General features: G+C 40.5%; 1 long non-coding RNA gene across 1 annotated transcript; it reads right to left on the bottom strand.

The window, feature by feature from the left end:
- Positions 1-1,486: 1,486 nt before the first annotated feature.
- LOC107200115 lies at positions 1,487-16,503 on the bottom strand. Its single transcript, XR_004496210.1, has 4 exons — positions 12,503-16,503; positions 11,161-12,140; positions 9,195-9,548; positions 1,487-9,047 (listed from the first exon to the last, which is right to left on the bottom strand). It is a non-coding gene; the product is annotated as an uncharacterized LOC107200115 (long non-coding RNA).
- Between the last annotated feature and the right edge of the window lie 22 nt (positions 16,504-16,525).

Below are 16,525 nucleotides of genomic sequence, written 5' to 3' on the forward strand. Positions count from 1 at the left end.
AAGCAACCTGAAATCATGCCCTTAAGTAGAAAAGCTGCCCAAAGTAGTATTTAACTGCTTGGGGTTTGCAGGCAGATCAGAAACCTGATATTCCAAAGAAGCTGCAGGGGAAGATAAAAATGAAAAATTCAACCCAAACCCCAGATAAGAAGTTCAGGTTTTCTTAATTAATCAGTGGAAGTGATTACTTCTAAACCTGTGAGGAATAAATTTTGAAAGGCTTGTACAGGGCATGATACAAAGAGATAAAGCAACAAACTTTATTAAAGGGTAAGTGATTTTGGGTAGCGGGTGAAACCATAAATACAAATGCCCACAAAGAATTATCTGGTTGATACGGTGAGGCTTGTATATCGGTAGAGTAACTGTATCATTAATTAAATCTGCATTAATGTGCTTGACTCTGAAAGTGTCACTGGAAGGGCAGCCACAGCACCAACTGAAGCAACGAAGCTGTGAGACAGGGAGCTACTAGTTACAGAGGCTTCTTGTCAGGAATATGCTTGAAATTTGGTATGTTGGTACACTATTCAAAATAGCATGATTTAAATAATAATACACCCCCATTCCCCAATGTTTAGTATCCACTGCAGTAATTGCAAAATCAGCCAAATTATAAGCTGTTTTTTAGGAGATAAAATATTAAGTAGAAAATGCATTAGCAGTCATTCATATCCTCTCATCACCAGGGAGGCTCTTTGGAAAGAAGCACATCAAGTTTCAAGCTACTACATTGTATTTTGGGAGGCTGGGAAAGATCAAAGTAACCCTGAAATTACAGTTAGATGTGATGACACTAGAAACATTTAAATTTCTCTTTTGCAATGATTTAAGTTAAGAAGTTCTAAACATGGCATATAAGCTGTCCAGACCTCTGAAAACACAGATCTATTCCTTCGGTAAGGTGAGAGTTACAGCTCACTGGGAGAAAAGTATCAGCCAGGAAAGGTTGCAAATAGATTAAGTGGGAATAATTGTGCTACTAAAACAAGAGAAACATTGGGAAAAAAAAAAAAAAAAAAAAAGAAATCACACTCAGGCATAGGTGATCCTAGTTGCCCAAATTCAGCAGAGTGATTTTACAGAAGTTTCAGATACACCAGCATTATTAAAATAGGATTTGGCCCAGAAGGCCACGCATCTCTCAAACTTGTCATAACAACTCCAGATATAATAAAGGCCCAAGGTGAAACTATACTTCAGATATATGGAGTTTGTTATAGACACACTTGTCTTATATTTCAGCTTTATCTGAAAAGCCATCAGGTTTCAAATAAACCCTGAAGAAATAACTCATTTTGGTAAGTTTAGTGACCTATTACCTGTTTCCTGAAGGGGTTAATTTAATTAAAGCTACTTCAGTGCTATCCACAATCAGTACCAATGATAGTGAATATCATCTCAATCCTCTATCCTGTGTGGAAACAGTACTTTGGTTCACAATGGGGTAATCACAATTTCATACACTAATAACTAAGGACTTAATGGCTACAATGATGCACAATTAATCAATTAATTAATTCAAAGAACCCCTGGACAGGAATCCTTCCTTGAATTTTTTTCCAGATTTGAGCTTGGAATGTCAATTGTGCTTAAAACATAATTTGCAGCAATGAGCATTTTACCATGACTGGGCTTTTCTTATGCATTGCAAACAGTGAGATAAAGGAGCTTCTCTGACACTGTTAGGCCCAGATGCTTGTGCTCTACATGCTTTGGTGATATTTAGACCATGGAAACATGGATAGTATAAGTGATGGTCTTTTGTAATGCAGCTACTGAGCTGTTAGGAAGAAACCTAAACCCTGCAGTTGCCTACTCCCATAAATCAAACAGTGCCTGTTTCATCACTGGAGGTGCAAAGTTAAGTACCCTCTAGTTAGATCTTGCAGTAAGGAGAATCACTTTAGAAATTAACTCTGCAAATAGAAAAAGTACAAGCAGCCACATTTTTTTTATGCTTTAATACATATTTTCAGGGGAGTGGGAGGAGAGAAAAAGAGACTTCCAGGTTCACAATATATTAGAACAAATGTCCTTCTAAAAACATTGTATAAGGTAGTGTAATAGTTCTAGTTTGATTCATTTATGACTTAGGATTTTCTTTACAGATGGAGGGACACCTCTTCCTACTGCCAGCCCTTGGCCAGCTGCTACTCCTGGCACTTTGTACTCATCCAGCAAACAGCAGCTCACATCCAGGCTCTAGCAGGCCATTGATCAGTTACTAACACTTTCAGCTGAGTAAGAATTCCATGTCAGGATAAAGTGACAACAGCACTGGAGACATTATATCCTACCAGCCGTAGTAACATGCACTGAAGGACAGCTTGAGTTTGCAAATTAGCTTCTTTGTCCTTCTCCGACAGATGATTCTTCTATTGCATAGTAAGTGAGCAACATTATTTGTTTTTTGTGTTTAATTAAAAACTAAGAAAAAAGGGCTAAGTCCTCTTCTATTCTTATTTCTTTCAGCCAGTGATCTCAAAAGTTTTCACCAAACAGTTGCGCTAATATTCTCGTAGTCACATATCAAGAAGTGGGAAAAGTAGAAAACACTAGAAACTTAGAATCACACAATATTCTGAGTTGGGAGGAACTCAAGAAGATCATTAAATCCAACTCCCACCAAAGGGCAGACTAAAAGGTAAATCTTACACCTAAAAGCATTGTACAAAGTCATCTTTCCCACTGCCAGGCCTGGGACAGTGACCACAGCCCTTGGGATCTTGCTGCAGTACAGATCTCTGAGCATTCAGCTCAAAAACCGTGCCAAGAGACGTTTTGTTGACAGCGCTGTCATGGAGAGTGCAAACCTTAGCTGTGTTTGTGCAATTGTGTTACAAGGGTAGGAGAGAACAGTAATCAGCTGTGTAGGAAAAGAAAGGTCTGTGGGACCAAGTTAAGGCCTCAGGCTCTGAACAAGAGCCAACACGGTGGAGCTGCTCAAGAAGACCACTTGGAAGTGGTGGAAACACTACCATGGTAACATCTGTGGCTGCTGGATCTGGTTTAGAAGGTTTGGTTCTAACACCCATGGCTCATTAATGTTTATGCAGTGCAATATATTATAAATGAAAAGCAGTTCTGGGGTGTTCCTTTGTGCTGCTGGTGATGAGATTTTCCTTTGTGCTGCTGGTGATGAGATTTTTTCCACAATTTCATCCATGCTAGCATCTTTTGTAGGAAGAGCTAGGTGTAGGTTTCTAGACCATTCACATCTCACAAAAATGTTGCTGAAAGAGTCTGTGATTGTCTTTAGGACCCTAAAAATGTAGCTGTAACAGCAAGATCTGTCTACCTTCATGTGCTCTTTCATTAAAAGAATATTTTATATGCAGATCAGCTTTGTTTGCCTCTGTCTTACTGCAGTTACACATCTAAAGCAAGCATCACAGCCCTGAATGTAATCCACGAGCTGTAGTCTTCTACATGTACCACAGTGAATACACATTATTATCCTCATAGATACAGTAAAACTGAGAAGGAAAATTCATGGTCCTTCTTTTTAATAAAACAAAATTATGAAGTCACTTCTCCCTGCCTGAAGATGTATTAAAAATAAGAAAAACACCCGATGAAAATACTCTGAAATTCTGATGAAAAATTCTGAAAAAGGTCAGAGCAACAAATGACCCAGTAAAGTACCTGGCTCTTTGAGCAGCAGCACCACTGAGCCATGAACTGTCTTCTCTCTGGGCATCATAAACCCTGTCTTCAGTTCTTAAAGTGTTCACAAATAATCTTTCAAAGTAGAACATAAAAACAGTTCCTGCATATCAGTGTTACAGGGATAAGGGCTTCCTACAGGAGCAAGCTTCACTTCTCCAACATCATCATACATTACCATAATCTTCTGCACTTCATGGTACTAAATGCCTGGTACTAAAAGCAAAATTTAATTATTGAAAAAAAATTTCTAAAATTACTGAAATTATTTCTAAATCCACCCCAGAACACTTACATGGTGTTTAAATATAGTCCTAAAACATATGTGGCTAGTACAAACCGTATTTGCATTTCTTTATTTGTGTGCTTTTAGGAGTGAAAAGGATTTAGAACAGCAGTTAAATGATCTTTTAAGGATGATGTAGTCCTTGCCAAGCAACTGTTTGCAAATTGCTACACACTTTTCCACTGCAATTCCCCTTCAAAGTTCCTCAAAGTCTCTTTCATGTTCAGTGATATGATAATCATGGGTAGGCAGACATGGAAACGTCAGTCAGTGACGTTGCTCGTCTCACAGAAACCCTGTGACACCTTTGACTAGGGTGTGTTATAGCACAGATGGTTTCAATCTTTCCTTTTATCTCTTTGACACCAGCATGACAGAGCAAACACTTCCAGGGCGTTGGGGAACACGACATACAGAGCAGGACAGACGCTGTGTATGCTCTTGCAAGCCCCAAATGGCCAGGGAGCTGCAGCTGCTTCTGGCCTCCTCTGGCCTCGTGTGCTGCACTGAAGCTTACTACAGCTTTCCATCTTAGCTGGGTTCAAAGAAAGGCCAAACTGAATCCCAAACCAAACAAACAAGCCCTAAGTGCCCCTACAAGCTTATCAGCATTGCTGAAGCTTTTCTTTAATTTCTTGTTTGCTTGTTTGTGCGAAGAAATCTGCAGTCACTTAACAGGCTTGGCTTTGTGTGTAACTCCCTGCATCAGCAACTAGGTCAACCAGCAGGGTAAAGCACGGTACAAGTGAGAGGCTCCCTCAGCTCAGCCGATGCCTGCTGATTATATTTTGGGAATTAGCTAGGTAGAAGAGAATGTCCTCCCAGGCATGTGCTACCCTGAAATTTTAGTCCATTTACACCAGTCATTTGAAACCTCTTCTTGGCCCCAGCTGAAAGGAGTGCTAAACCCACGGCAGCTAAAGCAAGACTAAAAACAGTGGAAAGTTCAGGAGGTTTGTCTTCTTCCTTGCTCTTTCCAGCACTTGTAACTACCCAGTAATTAGTCACAGCACCCAATACTATATAGGGCTTGTGCTGTGTTCAGAGAGTATCAGCTTACCCAAGTGATGCAGATAACTCTTGGGTAAGATAAAAGTGAGAGGATAAAGACATAGGATATTTTTACCTGGACTATTTTTATTTACCGTATGAACATAATTCCTTTCAGTGCCTTAGGCAAAGACAAATAAAACTGAAAAGATGACAGCTACCCTTACATCTAGGCAGGCAGAACTCCCCATCCTGCCAAAGCGTGGGTTTGCTTGCTTCGTCTCTAGTGGAGCTGCCTCTGTTGTAGTGCCATCAGTTTGGAAACACTGCTGCAAGAACATATTTTTGGCCTTCACTCAGAAACTCCTGCCAGCCCTCCACAGAGCCAGGGAGACCTTTTACTCTGTGAGCTTGCCTTTAAGGGAAAAGACATTACAGAATAAACTATTTCTACATTGCTCTTGTAGCTCAAATGTTCAGATAATCTGTAAATTTAAAAAAAAAAACAACCCAACAAACAAATAAAACTGACAGCTCTGCAAAGTTCCACCTGGGACATACTATTGCTCTAAAAGCTAAGGAATTATACCAAGATTACCTCCAAACTAACCCATATGACAAAAATTCTCCTTGAATCACAACACCAAAGCATTTGTGACTGCCCACCAAATGCAGACATGAAAAATGGAGGGATAGTTCTGTCCTTCTGTTCTCCTTTTTTATTGCTTTAATCTTCCATATTATGCATAATTTGTGAAATCACAGGCAAGTTATTTACCTACAACCCTCTCTGTCCTTTCCTTTGCACTGTGCCCAGCCATGCATATGCACATAATGACAGCACTTTACCCTATTTCAGGAACAATAGAGTCAGAGGGGCTTAAAGGAGGCTTTGGGGGAGGTCATCAACAACCTTCCAGAGAGGCTGCTTGCACAAGGGTAGCACAAGTGGAGCTTGCCAGGGGACATGGTTGTCCTGCCCAGATGATATTGCTGTGCATTGCACCTGGCTCAGAACACCTGCCTTGCTTGTTGAGGTATAGTGGGAAAGGATCTGAGCTGTGGGGAATAAGCTGGCACCTTCACAACATTCTCTCTGTGTGCAGGAGAAGCATTCTGGAATGCATTCTAAAAAGCCCTCCAAGTGCAGGGAAGGGGTAGCCACACAAAAAGTTTATGCAAAATGATACTAACCTTCAATTTCACACTCTAACTTCCTTAACAACAGCTTATCTTCAGGGTGGATAAGCCTGAAGATAGAAAATTCTGCTTAAGCACAGAAACATGAGTAACAGAAATGCATCAGGTAATGAATATACAGAAAACGTGTAGTGTGGATTTCTAATCTCTCTCCTGATGCAAGCTGGAATGGAGAGTTGAAGGAATCAAAATGTGACCTATTTAGGAGTGACATGAAGTTAGGTTCTTTCTCATGAGGGACAGTTCAACTGTGGGACTCCCAGTTGATAGATACTACCAATAGCTAGAACTCTGTAGGAGTTGGTAAGGGCATGAACACAAACACCAGTGTTCAGAGTTGCAACACACTGAAATTTTGAAATCAGTCATGGTTTACCCCAATCCTCAGCTAAACACGATTAGGACATTTCTTGCCCCTTCCTCTGCTGAATGCTGTCAGGGAAAGGATATACTATGTGAGTCATGTGGCTAATCCAACAAAACAGCTTGTGTGACATACACATCAATGTTGCATTAAAAACAGCATGACTTTGTAATAGTTAGAGGCCTTGGTGGCAGTGGCTTTCCTTTTAAGGAGTATCTCACCCATTTCAGTATTCTATGACTTGTATAAATTCATTAAGAACTTGAAAATGAAAATGACAAAAACTTAAAATCTAGAAAATTAACTACCTAGTGACTGGATGGAAGGTGGAGGCTCCCAGGAGTCTGTGTTTGCTGCCCTTAAAAATCGGATACATGTGTTAGATTACAGGTATGTTATGGCCTTGGATACATGCTAGTGCTCAACCATAATTAGCCCTGCACTCTCCCTTTCCACAAAGTGGCACTTCAAAGAAGCCTATTTAAATATATATAACTCTGTAAAAATAGCTTACTTTGAGTACTTAGAAGTCAAATTTAAAATATAATCACACTAGTGGAAATATCCAGCAGTCTGTGCACATCTCCAACTCAGCAAAGGACATATCAAGTATTAGATCTCCAGTACCCTGGGTTCCCTGCAAGCACCAGCTCTTATCAGTTGTCACAGCCTGGATTAATCCATCAGACTGGCTGTTTGCCATTAAGACCAATAGGATGTGCAAGCTCCCAAGGCAAAAGGTTTCCCTGAAAATGTAGTGAGACAGAGGCGGTGTCACAACACTTGCAACAGGGACTGGAGGAGCCTACAATATTTCATTGGTTTCTGCCCAATTGCTGCATGTTCATTAAAAGAAAAAAATCATGGGCTGTGTAGAAAAACTCAAAGGTGGGGATTGTTAGTGACAACAGAAAGGAGCAAATATCAATAAAATGTAATCATAAGGGTTTTTTTTAAATTACTTATTTTGCAGCTGTAGCTGACATGCTGCAGATTGTACACTACTATCACTATTTTTGTGAAATTGCAGAGCAATGAAGCAATGAAATGAAGAAATGGCAGCTACTCTTTCTGCTGGCCAGCTCTTGCTCAGCTGTATATCCTTCACACAGACACGAGAGCTACTTCAGCATGGAGATATAAATGGGATCAGAGAATCACAGGATGATTCGGGTCAGAAGGGGCTTTAATGATCATCTAATTCCAACCCCGTGCCATAGGCAGAGATGCCTTTCACTCTACCAGGTTATTCAAAGCCCCATCCAGCCTGGCCTTGAACAGTTTCAGGATGAGGGCATCCACAACTCTGGGCAACTTGCTCCATCCTGCAGTGCTGTACTGCTGTGTGTGGGTCCCACAGCTGTGGCATCTTATCTGGACATGCATTATAGGCACATCCAGGCTTTCCCCACGCTCTCTGTCCTCATGATCATAGCATAAGTAGCTCTTATCAAGTTATTGTATAAATGTAATTCTGGTACTAGCAGGTAATGACTCCTCAAAATCCAGTGATGCTAGAGGATCAGATCAGAATAAATTCTAATTCACAGTAGCCTGGAAACCCATGAGCCTCTGGGCCAAAAGATCCAGGAGTTATTATTAGGAGGTTGTTATTAAAAAAGAGGGGTGACAGAAACTCAAGAGCTACCTCCAAATCAGGGCTACCACATCACAGCAATTACAGTGGTCCCTCACTTGAAGGACAGCATTGCCCTGGAGGGCTCATTGGGAGGGGAGGAGCAGATCAGTGTGCAACATGTGAGGAAGAATGGGCATATAGGAAAGAACACTGAGAAGAAGAAAAGCAGATGAGAGTGAAGAAGTTGAGATCAATTACCTTGCTTAAAGAAGACATAAAACATCCTTAAAGAAAGGAAAAAAAAAGTAGCTGCTATCCCAGTAATAGTTCTAAACCAAAGCAGTTGCTTAGGTTAGCATAGGGATCTTACTCTGTTGCAGAGGAAGGGGAGTGATACACCAAGTACTTCTGTGAACAAGGTGTGATCTGCATTGCCAGAAGCATTGTCTGGCAAAATGTGTCTTTATATATATATATAAAATGTGAAGAAATAAAGTTTTCAATGAATTTCTGTCCAGCTAGATGACCTTCCCCTCCACCATGGCCAGAGAAGGCCATTTCTTTCCCATTGGCAATTATGTCCTTCCTAAACACATTTTTACCGTAAACACAGGTAGAATACAGCATTCAGATAGTTGATTTCAAATATAATGATCCCAAGTTGAACTGCACCATTTCTGTCCTTTCTGAAGCTCTCCTATGATCATTTTATTTACTGGGAAGTGCATTCTTTCAGCCAGCCTTTGCATGGTAAGAACCAGCAGTCCTATTAGTAGAGGTGCATTCTCAAATACAAATCTAGATTTCTGCTGTTGATGAGAAAAGACAGTGTGGAGAAGGTAGGAATTCCCACAGTGGGGCCGTTCTGACCATGAGCCAGGGGCTGGAAACCTCAATTCAATCTTCACTCAAACACTGCTTGAATGGGAGGAGGTCAGATCCCTTCCCAATGCTTCATTCTTCTCATTCATAAAATAAACATACATATGAGCAACATAAATTTGAGATTTAAAAGTGAAAGCAGTGTTAAAGAGATATCATTGCTGTTGTTATTATTATTAACACTTATACATGTCCTTTCTCACCTGCAATGTGTTAGGCATTACCTTATATGAAACTTGGAACTGCATGTACCAAATTCACTTGTTTGCCATCCAAGTTGCGCTTTTGGCAAGAAAAGGTGCCTCCGTGTCTTACTGCTGTCTCAAATACTTGTTACAAGTGTCAACAGCTCTTTCAGCTATCCCTTTTGTTCTCAGTTGTGTCTTGTCTTAAGAAGGTGTTGTTTCATATTGTATTTTACAAATCCAGGGAATTCAGTGCAAGTTCATGTCTATCTTCATTGTTTAATTGAAACACTGTTGATCTCATTACTAATCCACCCAAGCAGAACAAATGTGATTCAAAGGAATTTGACATGGAAGAATCTAGTATGTTATTTAGCCCAAGTCCAGCAGAGCCTGTTAAAAAGAGAGATTTTAAGCATTTTTAGCTCCAGAATAAACAAAAGGCAAAAAGATGCAAGGGATGTGATGGAATTAACTGAGAAATGTTTATTGTGTTTCTGCATTCCAGGTGTCAGACAGAATAAAATGTACTCCTTGTGTGAACTCTGGAATACACTTGTAGAATAGACTCAAAGATGAAATATCCAAAATGTCACTGCTGGTGATCACTTATCCTCATAAATAAGGAGTAAGTTCTACTATATACTTCAGTGCCTCCTGTGAGATCATTTAATTCTGGTAAAGAAATAGGGAATATACTCAAAGATCTAAATTTGCCAGCAGGTAAATCACAACCCTTTTGGCAAATTAAAAATAAACTGACAGAGTTTAAGTGTCACAAAGTCCATGTGGTTGCCTTGGAAGTATGTGTGACAAAAAGAGACTTCAAGCTCCCAGGAACCTTGAGTAAATTATTAGCTCTGCTGCATGTCTGTGAAGAACCAGACATACCATCGTTTATAGACTGTGAAAAACAAGGACAGAAGATAAGCTGTTCTAACATTGCCCTCTATCAGAAATTTGAAGTAAAGACAAAATTTACATGATTTATTAATTCTGTATGTAGCAGATGTTATTGTTGTAGTTAGCAAAAGAAACCTATAGCATCATATAAACCACAAACATATACGTAATTTTATTTATGTGATGATGATTCAGAGGGAGATCAGATCAGCTCAGCTCAGTGCTCCTGTACCTTCAGGGCCTCTTGCTCCCCCACCAGTGTCCTTCAAGCACTGGCACACTTACAACCACTTAAAACACACAATCTACTCAGATTAGGTTAAAGAACTGATTCAACTGAAGAATAACTGAGGGGATGGAAAAAGGTTGTTTTCCAGCCACATGAGTCCACTATATGGTTGCAGATTGCCCATGCTGAGCAAAAGAGGAAGTAATGTGGACCAGTAGGACCAGTAGACAAGAACACAGAAGGAGATGATGACATTATAAGCTGCCCTTGCAATCTGATATCAAGTAGTTAATTATCAAAATATGTCCTAAAACATTTTCTATTATAATGCTGTGATGAGGAAAATATTTGGCCAGGATTATAACCGAAGGATTTCAATGAGAGGAAACTAAGAACTTATGAGAATGCAGTGAATTACTCAAATTGGTTTTTAAAAAATAATTTTAAAGGAAAACTGTCTAGGACAGTTATACAGTAGCAATACAGGGATTTTGCTTTTCTTGTCAAAACTATTGTGGTGACAGTCTGTCTTATGTCTTTAGTCAGCAACTTCTGTGTTCCAATGTATCGTCTACAAAGACACAAGGGACATACATCCTGCTAGGCTGAATGAGTGCTTCTAAAGCTGGGTGCCAAGTTATAATGGTTGATACTTTATTGTCACTCTTATCTTCTTAATCTGTCATAAAATGTAAGTTGCCAACCCATTAGTGCTATTACTGATGTGATTATATATGGTTTCCATTTTTCAGAATATACAGCCATATAACTCATTTAAATACTACTCTATGATAATGAAATTACCTAAATAGAATTTTAATTCAGTGTGGGTTCACAGTGTGGTTCAGGCATTTAACTCCAGTGAAGCAATACCTGGCATCACTGGTGTCCCGAGATCTTATTCATGGCTTCTCCCACAGCTCCTAAAGCATCCAACCATTCTGCTGACAGACCCCTCTGGACTCTGAGATTTCTTCCAATCTACAGATTAGTAACTGTGCACTGCTTTGCTGTGCACTCTGCAAAGCTCTGCTGCCTGAGCCTGGCCAGCTGGGCTCTCCTGTAGACACAGGTGTACTGGACAAAGAGGTTACTGCCTGGCTTTGGATTATTTGAGAACAGCACTAACATGAGATCTGGATGCAGCAGGGTGTGGATGGAAGTGCTGTGCAGCCACAGGGCTGAAGGTGTCCCCAGGTGTTGCACACTGTACAGGGCTACAGCCTTCCCAGCCCTTCTGATCAACGCAAGCCTGGACTTAGGAGTCTCACAAGAAGCCCCCATCAGCTTGGCTCTACACCAGAGCTCTAAATGAGTGACTCTGAAACAGAGATCCATGATAATACTGGGCTTCCCAGTGCCCCCTTCCATAAATCAGATGCTCTCCTAAATAACAGTAGAGTATTTGAGAACTCCATCCTATTTGGAATGAGGGAGGCAATAGTCAATGCTGTCCACGAGGAATGTGCAACTGGGATCACAAATGCTGTTCATAATTTCACTCAGCTTGATTTAGAACAAGGCTGTGGATGTGGATTTCAACTCTGTCAGGGTACAGCCTGCCCCACAGCTTTTCATGCATGATGGTTTAAATCTTTCTGCTCCTGTCCTGAACATGCTATCTGCAATGTATAGAATAATTACATATCCATATGCATAAATATATATATATATATATATAAATGGGAACTCCAATGTCAATTGTAGTGATCCAGGAATTAAAAAAAACTTTGTAAAATTCAGATTTATTATCTGTCTCAAGTCCTTGAACAGAAGCTGAAAGTCAGGGATGAAGTTTAAAACAGAGAAGCAGCTAGGCAAGTGTCATTTTCTGTCTCTGGCACAAAGCATACCTGAAGGAAAAAAGTTTACAGTTTGCAACAAAAAATTACAAAATTACAGTTTGCAAACATCTTTTTTTTAAAGACTTACATTTCAGTCTTAAGACTTGTGTCTCCCAGGCAACATCAGAAAAGATTAAAGTGCAGTGTGTTTTGATAGGTATTTTTATTAAAATGCTTTCAAAAAGCACCTCAAGGAAAAATAAAGATAAATAACAAAGTAATATATTTTTTCCCCACCGCTTTTTTTGAATAATTTTGGGAAAACAATAGTATTTTTTATCTCATTCTCATATCAGCCAAACTGATGGAAGCTGCAAGATGGGGTCTTATACTGCAGTTTACGCATGCTACACAGAAGATTATGACCTTACCTAGTTGTAGTTATTTTTCAGATATTTGAATACAGCACAACATCATAGTGGGATATAAGTACAGCAACATTATTCTTCACCATCTTTTGATTTGCAGATATTTTTCAGCTTTAAAATGATGACTTTCCATTTTTAGGGCCTTAGTCCTGCAAATTGTATGGAACCCTTTTTTACCACCTCTATCACCAAAATAAAAAAAAAAAATCCCACTGTCATATTAATAAAATTGTGAGCAAAATTATGATCATATTAAAACTGATTATAATATCCCCATTGTCTTCAGCAAGTCAGTTTCTCAGCTCTTCTTGGTATAATATTGGAGAAGCATGGCCTCAGAAGACACCAAAAAGCAAAGGAAATCTGTATCATCTATGATGGTCTCTATTGTATACATCATCCACACATCAAAGAAGAACACACAGCTCTGCAATAATCATTGGAGAAAATCTGGCTACAAATCAAATAAATAGAGAATGGGTGAATAATCAGAATTCAAATAAAATCTGTATTTCCCTAAAAAAAATGACCAGAGATGTCAAGAGCCATCACATTAGAATGAAAAGCTAATCTCCTTTTACCCCGTTCCTTCTGGAACCCTCTGCTGCTGTGAGGGAATGTGGAATGTCAGTCTTGACTCACAACTGAGAGGGCCTCTGCAGGACAGAGTCCTTGGACAGCTTCTGGCAGCAGCCTGCAATGGGCTTTTTGGCTGAGGCTCCTGCACAGCTGCCGTGGATTCCCTCACTGGGGACTCCCCATCACTGCCTGGCTCGGCACACATGCTTGGGGTCATATAAATCCTGTGGGACCCTCCTAACCCCGGTAGGGTTACTTTTGTTGCCAGGATTTTCAATCAGCAGCAGCTACTTTCACAACCTATCTCATGTGTTCTAATTTTCACTCTAGAGATCTAAAAGAGCAACCACTTCATGCAGCTGGTAAAAGATCATGTCTAAGGGCAGCCCCGACCCCATCACTTCTTTCTAACTCCCAGGTAAGCTTTCTCAGTCCTAAGAAGTTTTATCTCAAATACTTCTGTGCAACCCAGTGTACTCTCAAGTCAATCTGTGTTTAGCCTGTGCATAATAAGAATATTCAACAAAAATGAGTCATTCAGATATTCAAAGCTGAATACAGGCCTACACAGAGACCTTACCCAAAGTAATTATTGACACAGTTTTACTATAGAATGAAACTTCTATGCAACGATTAAAAGAGATAATTATTTTTCAAAAATTACAACAGAAAATAATTGAGGTCAAAAAGACACATAACAGTTCCCTTCTCCCTGAATGAAATTTCAACAGATTCGTCAAGACATAAAAAAAAAAAGAAGTGTGTACTGTTTTTTTCCAGGCTTCAGAGTCTTCATAAAAATATCCCTTTCAGGCCAGATAGAGTAATGGTACAGGGAAGTATTATAAAAATATTAGTGAACATACCGGTTTAATCTACCATATATATACTCCTATTGTATCAGCTGTGGTTTTAAATCTATTTACAGATTTCTCCCTAACAGCATTTATAATGATTACACATCTGGCTTAGGTTTCTCATGAATAGCTCACTTAAAGACCATGTTGCAGCTCACTGTTACTGTGCCTTTATTCCACAGCTGCTAATATCCTGGTTGTTTGATTTGTACTAATCACTTTTACCATTTTTTTGGTTTTATTTTTGATTTATTTTGTTTTTGTTTTCTAGTGAAGAGTTATAGATTGCCTGCAGGCTTGCTTTGTACCTCATTGGCATCGGTTAATTGATATCAAATGGCAAATATCATTATAAAACCAACCACATTAGGCAGTGGACTTAAAGTAGCAGATCATAGGTCCTTGTTCTCAGAATCCCCTCCTGCAATTTTACAAGCACATTGTCATTTTGCAGGTTAGAAATGCTTGCTGTTCCTCTCTTAAGTACTGCTTTTAGAGTATCATTTACTAACCATTCTGTTTATTTATAGAGGTTGATGCCAAGTTTCCGTCTGATAGCTTGGAGCTATGGATCATTCAAAAAAATCTTATCTTGTTCCAAAAATAACACAGATAATGTCTTGCATTTGCTGGTTAGTGTTTGCATATGGCATATATTGCCACATTTTGAGGAAATGGCTTGCAACAATAATGAGAAAAAGTGCCTATTGTGAAATTTTATAGGATTTTTCATTGAAAACTTAGTAATGCATCCATTAAAAAATTATTCTTGCTGCAGTTGTTCATTTGTAATTTTAAAATAAGTTTGCCCACTTTTAAGGTAGCCAAGTTTCTGTTTTACCATGTTAGTTTAGGGTAAGCCTTTTTATACTGGTATGAGAAAAGCCTCTCTAATAAAATTGTACCAGCAGGAGCATGTAAGAGCATTTTAAATGGCTGTGGGCAGTTTGGCAATCGGAATGTTTTCAGCAGCCTGTGGTGGCTGAAGGACGACATAAATGGCTGAAAGAAGACTCATCTGTCACATCAGGGTTTCCTTAATAACATTTACACTTTGAACTTGACTAAATAGAGTTTGGAGCTTCTGCATCTATAAATACTAAAACGGGAGAAGAGCACAGGACTAGAAGCCTGAAGTTGCTCCCAGAGTCATGAAGTCACATCCTTTGCTGGGTTGGTACTGTGTGAGGTCACCTTTCTGGTATCTCTGGTCACATTTGTGCTTTCTCTCTGCCGCAATTCCCTACAAGCCACCACAGCTATGTAACGGCTCCAACTCCTGCCTATTTGCAAAAAGATTAAAACAACAACAAAAAAAAAACAAAACAACCCCCCCCCAAACCTAAAGAAAAATAGGAACAAACTATTTGGTTCCCTAAAACCAGCAAACCAAAATAGTTTGCCTTTTGTGTACAGTTTCTGCTTTCTTCAGATAATGTTGTGAATTATAATGACAGGCAGTTTCACACAACTTGGCTACCAATAAAGCAACTTACTACCTGCTCTTTTTCACTCAGCATTTCTACTCTAAGACAAATGGGGTTAGGTGCCAAAATAAAACAGCAACAGTTTCTTCTCAAGTGCATGTTTTTCCACTGTCACCTGCATGCAAGCCTCCTGTTTTCCCGAGCCCTTCATTGCAGACTGACAGCAGTAAAGCGTTTCAGCACACGTTCCCATGGTTGTGATCCCTGAAGTACGCTCTGTTTTCCAGCATTCTGTATTTCCCAAGGGCTGATCTTTTCCCCTGTACTGGGCACTCGTGAGGAGGACGCATCTCGAGTACTGGGCTCATTTCGGGAAGGACTTTCAGGAGCTGGAGCGAGTCCAGAGAAGGACAACGGAGCTGGGGAAGGGTCCGGAGCACAAGTGCCGTGAGGCGCAGCTGAGGGAGCGAAGGAGGCTCGGGTGTGCCCTCATCGCTCTCTACAGCTCCCTGAGAGGAGGCTGCAGCCGGGGGGTCGGGATCTTCTGACGGGTTAGAGACAGTACAGTAAGAGGACGTGGCCTCGAACCGTGTCAGGGAAGGTTCAGGTTGGACATCAGGAAGAATTTCTTCAGTGGAGGAGTGATTAAACACTGGAATGGATTGCCTATGCCCAGGGAGGTGCTGGAGTCACCCTCCCCAGAGGTGTTTAAGGATAGACTGGATGTGGCACGTAGTGGCAGAGCCAGGTTTACACGGTGTTCAACGTGGTGGACTCAATGATCTTAGAGGCTTTTTCCAGTCTGGATGTTTCCTTGACGCTTTCTGTAATCGGAGGAAAATCTACTGGCCGCAGCAAGAACAAACAAACACGCTTTCAAACCCAGCCATCCCTCTCTGCCCTAAGGGCAGACTCGTACAAAGCCTTCTTAAAACGGAGCCGCCCTGAGCCACACGTGGTTTTCACACCAATTCCCTAGTCACGCCCAGAGTAACCAGAAGTGGCCCGGGTCCTGAGGCAGTCGGTGCCCTGGAGTGCCCGTGGCAACAGCGGTGCCCAAGAGCCCCGACAGCGGGCCGTGCAGCGAGCAGAGATGGCGCCGGGGCAGGCCTCGAACCCACGGCCCCAGCGCACCCGGCAGTCACTGCGCCGCTGCGTCACTG

The sequence above is a fragment of the Parus major genome, chromosome 2 (genome assembly GCF_001522545.3).
Source record: "Parus major isolate Abel chromosome 2, Parus_major1.1, whole genome shotgun sequence".
Taxonomy (NCBI): domain Eukaryota; kingdom Metazoa; phylum Chordata; class Aves; order Passeriformes; family Paridae; genus Parus; species Parus major.